The 9,939-nt window shown below is 49.1% G+C and overlaps 1 non-coding gene across 1 annotated transcript; it reads left to right on the top strand.

The window, feature by feature from the left end:
• The first annotated feature begins 6,177 nt into the window (after positions 1–6,177).
• On the top strand, positions 6,178–6,360 carry LOC144674084 (U2 spliceosomal RNA). Its single transcript, XR_013574469.1, has one exon. It is a non-coding gene; the product is annotated as a U2 spliceosomal RNA (small nuclear RNA).
• The last annotated feature ends 3,579 nt before the right edge of the window (positions 6,361–9,939 follow it).

The raw sequence follows: 9,939 nt of genomic DNA, 5'->3' as shown, positions 1-9,939 counted from the left end.
GGATGTGGTCGTGTTTTATGGAGAAGGTGATGGTTGGGACTGAGCACAAAAAGATCAGTTCTATTGATTTGAAATTTTCACTTGAACGGCATTGCAAAATAATAAAGTAATAACGAGCATCACTGCGGTCCTGCAGCTGAACCTTGTAGAGTTTAAAGACTTTCCATTCTGGAACTACCTCACTCATTAAAAATTGGTTCCAGTGTCATTATTAGACCTGCATGTTAAGGACTAGCTGACTACACCTTTTGTAGCCTTCATGTGTACTGTGTATGGAAAAGCCTCAAACCATCCTTGTTCCTGTGAAAGGTCTTTGCATTTTGGTGATGTTTCTTTAACAGGATGTGCACAGCAGCTTGACCAGCTCCAGCTCAAAGGATTTTCCCAGCAGTGGCTGCTCTCACTCCAGGCCTTTATCTGTACCTCAGATCAGCAGGAGCTGAATACAAGATTTGTGCCAGCAGGTACAGGCTAGGTTGGGAGTGGACAAAACTGCAGCATTTCAGGTTCTACTTGGAATTTACTCAGATATAAAGAGTCAAATGTTTCTCCTTTAGCAGCCACTACAAAAAGAGTACAGAGCACTGATCTATTACAGAGCATTGTAAACTGTGAGGAGGACAGTATAGAACTTCAAAAGAACATAGACAAGTTGGTAGAGTGGGCAGATAGGTGGCAGATGAAGCTCAATGCGGAGAAGCATGAGGGGATGCACTTTGGTACAAAGAACATGGAGAGACAATATAAAATAAGGGGTACAATTCTTAAGGACGTGGCGGAGCAGAGGGATCGGGGTGTTTATGTGCATAGGTCATTGAAGGTGGCAGGACAGTGGTGCGAGCAGTTAGTAAAGCATGCAGTATCCTGGGCTTTATTAAGAGGAGCATAGAGTACAAGAGTGGAGAGGTTATGCTGAGCTCATATAAGATGCTATTTAGCCCTCAGCTGGAGTATTGTGTCCAGCTCTGGGCACCACACTATAGAACGGATGTGAACACATTGGAGAGAGTGCAGAAGAGGTTTACAAATATGTCTCCGGGGTAAGAAACTTCAGTTACGAAGATAGATTGGAAACGTTGGGACTGTTCTCCTTGGAGAAGAGAAGGCTAAGAGGAGATTTGATAGAGGTGTTCAAAATCATGAGGGGGCTGGATAGAGTAGATAGGAAGAATCTGTTCCCGCTCTGAAAAGGATCGAGACCGAGAGAGCACAGGTTTAAAGTGATTTACAAAAGAAGCAAACGTGATGTGAGAAAAATCTTTTTCACACAGCGAGTGGTTCGAGTATGGAATGCACTGCCTGGAAGTGTGGTGGAGGCAGGTTCAATCGAGGCATTCAAGAGGATTATCACTAGATGATTATTTGAATAGAAACAATGTGCAAGGGTAAGGGGAAAAGGGAGGAGAATGGTGCTAAGTCATAATGCTCATTCGGAGAGCTGGTGTAAATATGATGGGCCAAATGGTCTCCTTCTGAACCCTAACAATTCTGTGATTCTGTGACATTATCTGATTGGTTTTCCTTGTGGGAACTTTTATGTTTTTCATTCTAATGGTTCAGTTTCTGCTGTGTTTCTCAACCAAGAGGCAATCATTTCTATTCCTGCTCGCTACTGGATGGTGCAAAATACTTCAATCAATTAAATATTTTTGAAGTGCTGATATCTGTTGTGATGCTGGAAATGTGTCAGTTAATTTACTCACAGCAAAGTCCCACATACAGAAATGACATCATGACAAATAATGTTTTCAGTAATGTTGGTTGAAGGAGAAATATTGGCCAGGAGACCAGGGAGAATTCGGCCACTCTTTCTTGAATAGTGCCATGGAATATTTTGCATCCAGTTATGATGTTAGCTGGAATATCTGCTCAATTCTCTGGGGTGATACTAGATCTCACACAACCCTCTTCCCACAGAAAAACAGCAGTTTAGAGGTCTACTAATGGAAGTCAAATTACTTTTGGTTATTTTAATGGACTATCTCTTTAAATCTATGAGCAGTGGGCAGCCCAGCTCCACAAGCTTTTCACACACAATCTGGAAACAGGCTTTTTATTGGGGTGTGGGGAGCTGTGTAGCTGTTGGGATGAGGCTCTTTGTCAGAACACAGTACTCTCCAAACAAAGGGTCAAAGGGACTCGAAATGTTAGCTGTGTTTCTCTCTCCACAGATGCTGCTGGACCTGCTGAGCTTTTCCAGCATTTTTTGTTCTTGTTTCAGATTTCTATCTGCATCCAGCATCCATCAGCAGTATTTTGCATTTACTCTCTGATCAAATCATGAGTTGTCTGCAATTTTCCGTTTGAATGTCAGACCTGATCTGCAGGGTGTCTTTGTTTTCAATGTGTCTCACTTCTCACTTCCTTGCATGTCTGACCTATCCACATGTTCTTTGTTTTGCTAATGTCTTTAATTTCTTCAATGCTTCTTTCCATTGTTTCCATCTCACTCAACAATGCAGCAGTTTACATCACAGAAACGAGCTGAGATAATTTCACTTTGGGTACAATCGGGAAATTGCACGGGAAGAACACTTGAAATTGTGCAGGTTAGGTTAGGCTTCTGGCCACCAATTCATTTGGAAAATCATGAATGCAAAATCTCCCTGAACCAACGCAACAAGGCAGAATAATAAAAAGTAACTTTATTTTCTCTGTATTCCTTGATGCATTTGAATGGTAGGTGACAGATAATGTTTCAGTGATATATCTGAAACTGGTTTATTGTAATAAAATGAGAATTTGTAATCTGGGTGACCAGTTGTCCCTGAGTAAGCTGATTTAAAATGGCAGAAAAAAAATTATACTGAACCACTTAATTGTTTCATTGGGACACATCAGTAAGTTTCTTATTAAATTAAACAATTCTGATGCGACAAAAACTTTTAAAACATGCCGATGTCCACTACATGCTTTAACCTGGTCTTGCAGGGTATAGCAGAATGGTGCAACTCCCCTGTTTACGATGAGCAGATGTAACAGTCAACAGAACAATGTTTTTACAGCTGCCTGACCATGCTTTACATTTCTTCTGAAACTGCTCCTCATTAAGAGTTGCTTTTCTCACCTTCAATGTGCCATTTACATGTGGGTATTTGCGCTGAAGTTCAGCTCAGGGCCTTGCAATTTTTCTCCTGTGCAGCTAGGCCAGACACTGCCCCCTGTTGGATTTCTGTGCAACTGCAGGCACAACCACACTAAGGCAGTTGTCCACGTTAGAAAATAGGGTGACAGCACCTGTACCCCGCTTCACCCTGTTGGCTGCAGTTTCTTTTGCCTGTGCCAGCCTTCCTATCCTTTGTGCTGTACTCTCCTTCCCTCCACTTTCCTCAGCACAGCCTTAGCGAACCCAAGACCACGGCTCATTCTTCTAAACTCCAGAAAATATTGGCCACTCCATTCAATCTTTACTGAACCATTGTTGCATCCCTACTATGGAAAATATATCCTTCATTTGGTGAGGAGACCAAAACAATGGTACACAATACTCTGGGTATGATCTCGCCAAAGCTCCGTTTGTTGCAGCAAGAATTCATGTAAACACAAATAAGGATCCTCGGCTTTATAAATTGAGGCGTGGAGTCCAAAGGGAAGGAAGTTATGCCAAACCGTTATGATACACTGGTTAGGCTACAGCTGAAGGAACAGGAAGTGACGGAAGGTAAGAAATGCTTTATCTGATTGTGCTGTGCAGCAACACAAAGGTTGACAATTCTTCAGGTGTGAACCCTGGTGAGCACCACTGATCTTTTCCAACTATTAAACCACTGTCCAATAGCACAGAGTGAAATGTGCTCCTGTTACATTTTCCTGAAACTGAAGTCGGTTAAACACAGCAGCCCATGTTGAGCAATGTACATTGAGTTTGGCTGCTGGGTAGTGATGCAGCAATGATGTCATTAGCACAGTGACCTAAGACGCCCCAATGCTCAGGCCCAAGAATCCAGGCCCAAGTGTCACTCCGTGCTGAGATTCTACCTCTTCCCGGTGTTGGGAAGAATGGATATGGCTATGTTACCAGAGAACGCTCCATTCAGTTGGAACCTGCTGTATCACCTATCCCTTGTGGAACAGTTTATGCAGAAAAACCTGTTGACCACAAGTCCATCAGGCAGTGGGCTGCACATATTGTAATGTGGTCCTGCGGGAAAAGGAGATAGTGAATGCTGTCGGGTGGTTTCCTGAGCTGACTGTCAAAGTAATTTGGAAGAATGCCTCATCACCAAAACTTTCAAATTAGCATTAGGATGTAGCTTGGCTGATAGTGACAAAGGCCCTCCCCATCATGTGCATGACGGGTGTGGACACCTGCCTCATCAGCTTGGATCAGGAGAAGGCCTTTGACAGAATACCGCACACCTACATGGTGGAAGTGCTCTCCAAAATGGGGTTTGGGGAGGGAATTCGAAATTGGATCCAACTGCTCTACACTAACATCAGTAGCGCAGTCTCAATCAATGGGTGGGAATCAGATAGCTTTCCGATTAAATCTGGAGTCAGGCAGGGCTGCCCTCTCTCTCCTGTCCTGTTTGTCTGTTGCATAGAACCCTTTACTGAGTCCATCAGGAAGGGTTCAGGCATAAGAGGAGTGACAATCCCAGGCAGTGGAGGCACTCAGGCCAAAGCCTCCCTGTACATGGACGATGTCACCGTCTTCTGCTCGGATCCGCTGTCGGTGCGCAGACTGATCCACATCTGCGACCAGTTTGAACTGGCCTCGGGAGCCAAGGTAAATCGTGGGAAGAGCGAGGCCATGTTCTCTGGGAACTGAGCTGACCGATCCTTTGTCCCCTTCACTGTCAGGGCTGACGGCCTGAAGGTGCTGGGGATATGGTTCGGAGGGAGCAGGGCATGCGTTAGAAACTGGAAGGAGCGAGTGTCTATGGTGAAAAGGAAACTGGGCATTTGGGAGCGACGCTCCCTCTCCATTGCGGGTAAGAACCTGGTCATCAGGTGTGAGGCACTCTCGCTGTTGCTGTACGTGGCGCAGGTCTGGCCCATTCCAGACTCCTGCGCGATGGCGATCACTCGAGCCATCTTCCGCTTTATCTGGAGGTCAAAAAGCGATCGTATCCGCAGGGACGCGATGTACAAGCCTCTAGATAAGGGGGAATAAAACATGCCCAACATCGCCCTCATACTGATGGCCACCTTTGTGTGTGGCTGCATCAAGCGGTGCGTAGACCCTCAGTACGCAAACACCAAGTGTCACTATGTGCTGAGGTTCTACCTGTCCCCGGTGTTGCGAAGGATGGGTCTGGCCACGCTGCCGCGGAACGCTCCAAGTAGTTGGACCGTGCCGTACCACCTGTCCCTGGTGGAGAAATTTATGCAGAGAAACACCTTTGACCACAAGTCCATCAGGCAGTGGTCAGCACGTAACGTCCTAGAGGCCCTGAGGGATAAGGAGAGGGTGGACCCTGTGGGATGGTTCCCCGAGCAGACTGTCAAAGTCATTTGGCAGAATGCCTCATCGCCAGAACTTTCCAACAAGCACCAAGACGTAGCTTGGCTGGTGGTGAGAAAGGCCCTCCCCGTCAGATCCTTCCTACACGCCAGGAAGCTCACCCCCTCTGCACGTTGCCCTCGAGGTGGCTGTGGTGGGGAAGAGACCGTTGTCCACCTCCTTGTGGATTGTGCCTTTGCAAAGAAAGTCTGGAGAGAGATGCAGTGGTTGCTGTCGAGGTTCATCCCGAGCAGTTCTGTGACACAGGACTCTGTGCTCTACGGGCTGTTCCCAGGGACACACACCGAGACAAACATCGACTGCAGCTGGAGGATCATCAACTCGGTGAAAGAGGCGCTTTGGTCTGCCCGAAACTTGTTGGTCTTCCAGCACAAAGAGTTGTCCCCGACCGATTGTTGCGGACTGGCACAATCCAAAGTCCAGGACTACGTGCTGAGGGACGCACTAAAGCTTGGGGCAGCTGCCGCAAAGGCGCAATGGGGAAGGGTCGCTGTCTAAGACCTTTCTACCACAGCGCACCGAGAGACTGGGAACTGTTTAGAGCCCCTCGGGCTGTACAGATCAAAATGAAAGGCTGTAAATGATTGTAATATTGTTTGTACTGATGCACCTGGTGATACATTTTGTAAAAGTTTAACCTGGATTGTACCCTTGTAATGTTGTTTTTGAAATGGTTTTGAATGTGATTGAAGATATTTTATGAATAAAGTATATTTTTACAAAAAAAAAAATAAAAAAAATCTGTTCTTATCAGTTTAATATCTGATACGTCCCTTATCTGGGGACCATATATTAAATTGATTTTTGGAGCAGGGAGATGGAATAGGGGCTTGCTCCGTCCACTCCACGCATCGACCCGGTATTGCAGTATCTCTGGGAATGGTGCACCACCCCTTTCCATGGGATTTTCAATGCTAAAAATAGTTTTCTTACAAACATCTGCTTTCTTTACTTTTCAACATGCACATCTTTCAAAACACAACTTTCTTTCTTTCTCATCGCTTCTCGGCCTTTTGGCTAACATCAAGTGTTGCAGGGGCGACACCATGGTCCTGCCAAGGCAAGGTCGGGATGGAAGGGCGATAACCAATCGCAATCCAAATCCATACCGTGGGTTACCTATCACCGTCCGAGTCACGGTGAACCACAGCGAAGGAGGATCACCTATGGATCGGGGCTTCTTCACCAGGAGGATCCTGTTGAAGGCGTGCGGCTTCCAAGCTACGGAGATCTTCACCCTGCACGACTCCCGCAAAGGTGGTTATTTTGACGTGACGTTCAAGCGGGTGGCAGACTGCGTCCGGCTCCTGAGGGTGTTCGAGGAGAAGAGAGACCTGCCGGAGATGAAGATCCTGACGGCGGAGCCGCACTTTTCTCTGCCGTTGCAACGGGAACGTGAGGTGATGGTGCATGTGTACAACCCCTTCGTCCCTGTCGCCGACGTGGTCACCTTCCTCACCAGGTACTTCGATAAGGTGGGGAGCGGCACCGAGATTCGAGACGACTTGGGGATCTGGACAGGCAAACGCCTGTTTAAGGTCACGCTAAAGACCGACGGTAAGGGAGCCATTTTCCACCCTCCCTCCAGTTTCGCTATCGGGGGAAACCGGGGCTACCTGGTCTACGCTGGGCAACCCAAGCATTGTCGCTCATGCGGCAAGGCTGGTCATGTGGCGGCCAACTGCAGCGCCTCCCTCTGCAAGATCTGCAAACAGGAAGGGCACCAGACAAAAGACTGCAAACAGGCCAAGTGCTGCAACCTGTGTGGCGAGGCAAGTCACCTCTACAGGACCTGCCCCAAACGCTGCCGTACTTACGCACAGGCAGCCAAAGCCGACCAGGGGGAAGCAGAAGAAATGTTTCGTGTCACTCCAACCACCAAGGCCCCCAGGGAGCTCAACGGGACAAAGGAGGACACAGAGAGAGACAAGGTGGAGAAAGAGATTGAGGCAACAGAGAGCCAATCAACAGCACTACCCCCTGAACCTCCCAGTCCTCAGGACAGCGAATCAATGGAGGAGGAGGCAGCAGTGGAAAAGCAGCAGGGGGAGTGGCGGACGGTGAAGAACAAGAAAAGTAAGAGGGAGCGAAGAAGAAGCAAAGGCGTTTCCCAGAGAAGCGGCAAGAGGCGTCTCCCATCCGACACGGATGACAAGGGCAGCAGCTCTTCGGATGATGAAGTGCCAGAGCGGCACCGACAGAAGAGGCGGCAAAGCTCCAGGGCGTTGGAGGACGAGACACCCGAGCTCCAGAAAATTGGAGACAACAAGGAGACCAGCGCACCCCAACTTTGCCTGCAACCTGAGGAGGCCAGTGCACCACAGCCCCTGGAATCTGGGAGCAGTGAGGCAATCATCGCACCCCAGCTCCAGGAAGCCGGGAACAGCAACACCCCAGAGGGGGTGAGTTTTGGAGAAGCTTCTCCAGCAAAGGTCATCTCAAAACCCGCTCTCTACGTGAACCTCCAGATGCCACCGGAGCAGAACACGGCCAAGGAGATCTACCTCAGCCCATCCAAAGTGAAGGAATTTGAGCTCACTACGGGTATGAAGGAGCAGACTAAAGGTCTGGGACTCTCAGAGACAGTGGGTTTGGTAGGAGAATAAATGCTTTAAAATGGGTTTAAAGATTGTATCCATAAATGTGCGTAGCATTAAATCTACTACGCGATGTGTTGCGACCTTGGACTACCTAGCCAAGGTCAAAGCTGACCTGTTGTTTCTGCAGGAGTGTGCGATACCGCACCTCAGCTCCTACAGGCAATGGTCACGATGGTGGTCCCACGGGCCATCGATCTGGTCGGGCGGAAACGAATCTCGTTCCTCCGGCCTGGGTATTCTGCTGCGGGGAGGCAACTTCACCGTCTCCGAGGTCAAGGAGGTGGTGGGCGGGCGACTCCTGGTAGCAGACGTAATGTACAAGAACGCTCCACTCCGGTTAATTAACGTGTATGGCCCGGCACAAGGGGCTGAGCGGCTGGAGGTTTTTCAGCAGCTCCCACTGCTGCTGGCGACCTCCAGGCCGGTCATTCTGGGCGGGGACTTCAACTGCATCATCGATGCGGCTGGACGATCCGGCAGGGCCGGAAGCAGATTGGACGCTACGTCCAGATCCCTGATGGAAACAGTTAAGGATGCCAAGCTGCACGACGTCTTCAGCAACCCTGCAGACGGAGCGCAGCGTAGATACACCTGGTCACGGCCAGACGGGTCCATTCGTTCCAGGATAGACTTCCTGTTTGTGTCCCGTGCATTCACAGTCAGATCCACCGAGGTCAAGCCGGTGTTCTTCTCTGACCACTGCCTCCTACTGGCGGACTGCCACTTGGAGAAGGACCTGAGGGTGGGCAGGGGGGCATGGAAGCTAAATGTGCAACTGCTGACCCCAGAGAACATTGAGGAGCTCAAGAGGGATTACAAAGGTTGGAGAACCGTGAAACCCCTCTTTGAGTCCCTGACAGACTGGTGGGAAGTGATCAAGGGAAGCATCAAGAGGTTTTTCATCCGTAAAGGCACCCAGAAAGCTAGAAAGGAACAGAGGGAAATGTCCCGACTCCAGAAAAAGATGCAGAATCTGCTCCGGCTGCAGTCGATGGGGGTCGATGTCAAGGAGGAGCTCCAAGAGGTGAAGGGCCAGCAAGCCTCGCACTTTGCCTCGGAGGCCTCCAAGATCATCTTCCGTTCCAGAGTCCGCTCCGTGGAGCAGGATGAGACGTGCTCACGTTTCTTCTTCCAAAAGGTACACAGAGAGCGCTCTGTGATCAGCAGCCTGAAGGAAGAAGACGGCTCAGTAAAGTCATCACGGTCCGACATTCTGAGGATCAGCAAATCCTTTTATGCCGGACTGTATGACGTGAAGCCCACGGACAGCACGGCCTCCCAGTCCTTCCTGTCCTCTATCACGGAGGTCTTAGACGACAGTACGCGGGAGAGCCTGGACAAACCGCTAACTCCTGAGGAACTGACTAAGGCCCTTGAGTCCTTCGAGAAGAGTAAAACCCCCGGAAGCGACGGCTTGCCGGCGGAGTTGTATTCGGCTCTGTGGGACTTGATCGGCCCAGACCTGCTAGAAGTGTACGAGAGTATGCTCCTGGCCGGCAGCATGTCAGAATCCATGAGGAAAGGCATCATCACCCTCATCTACAAGCACAAGGGGGAAAGGGAGGAAATTAGAAATTGGCGACCCATTTCACTGTTGAATGTGGACTATAAGATTCTGTCCAAGGTCATCGCCAACCGGGTCAAATCCGCTCTGGAATTGGTGATTCACCCTGACCAGAGCTGCTCTGTGCCAGGCAGGAAGATCTCTGACAGCCTGGCGCTGCTCAGGGATACGATTGCCTATGTACAGGACAGGGGTGTGGATACCTGCCTCATCAGCTTGGATCAGGAGAAGGCCTTTGACAGAATATCGCACACCTACATGGGGGATGTGCTCTCCAAAATGGGGTTTGGGGAGGGAATTCGAAATTG

Source organism: Cetorhinus maximus, unplaced genomic scaffold (genome assembly GCF_964194155.1).
Source record: "Cetorhinus maximus unplaced genomic scaffold, sCetMax3.hap1.1 HAP1_SCAFFOLD_551, whole genome shotgun sequence".
Classification (NCBI taxonomy): Eukaryota; Metazoa; Chordata; class Chondrichthyes; order Lamniformes; family Cetorhinidae; genus Cetorhinus; species Cetorhinus maximus.
The sequence above is the reverse complement of the archived record's forward strand: the minus strand, read 5'-3'. Positions and strand labels throughout refer to the sequence as shown.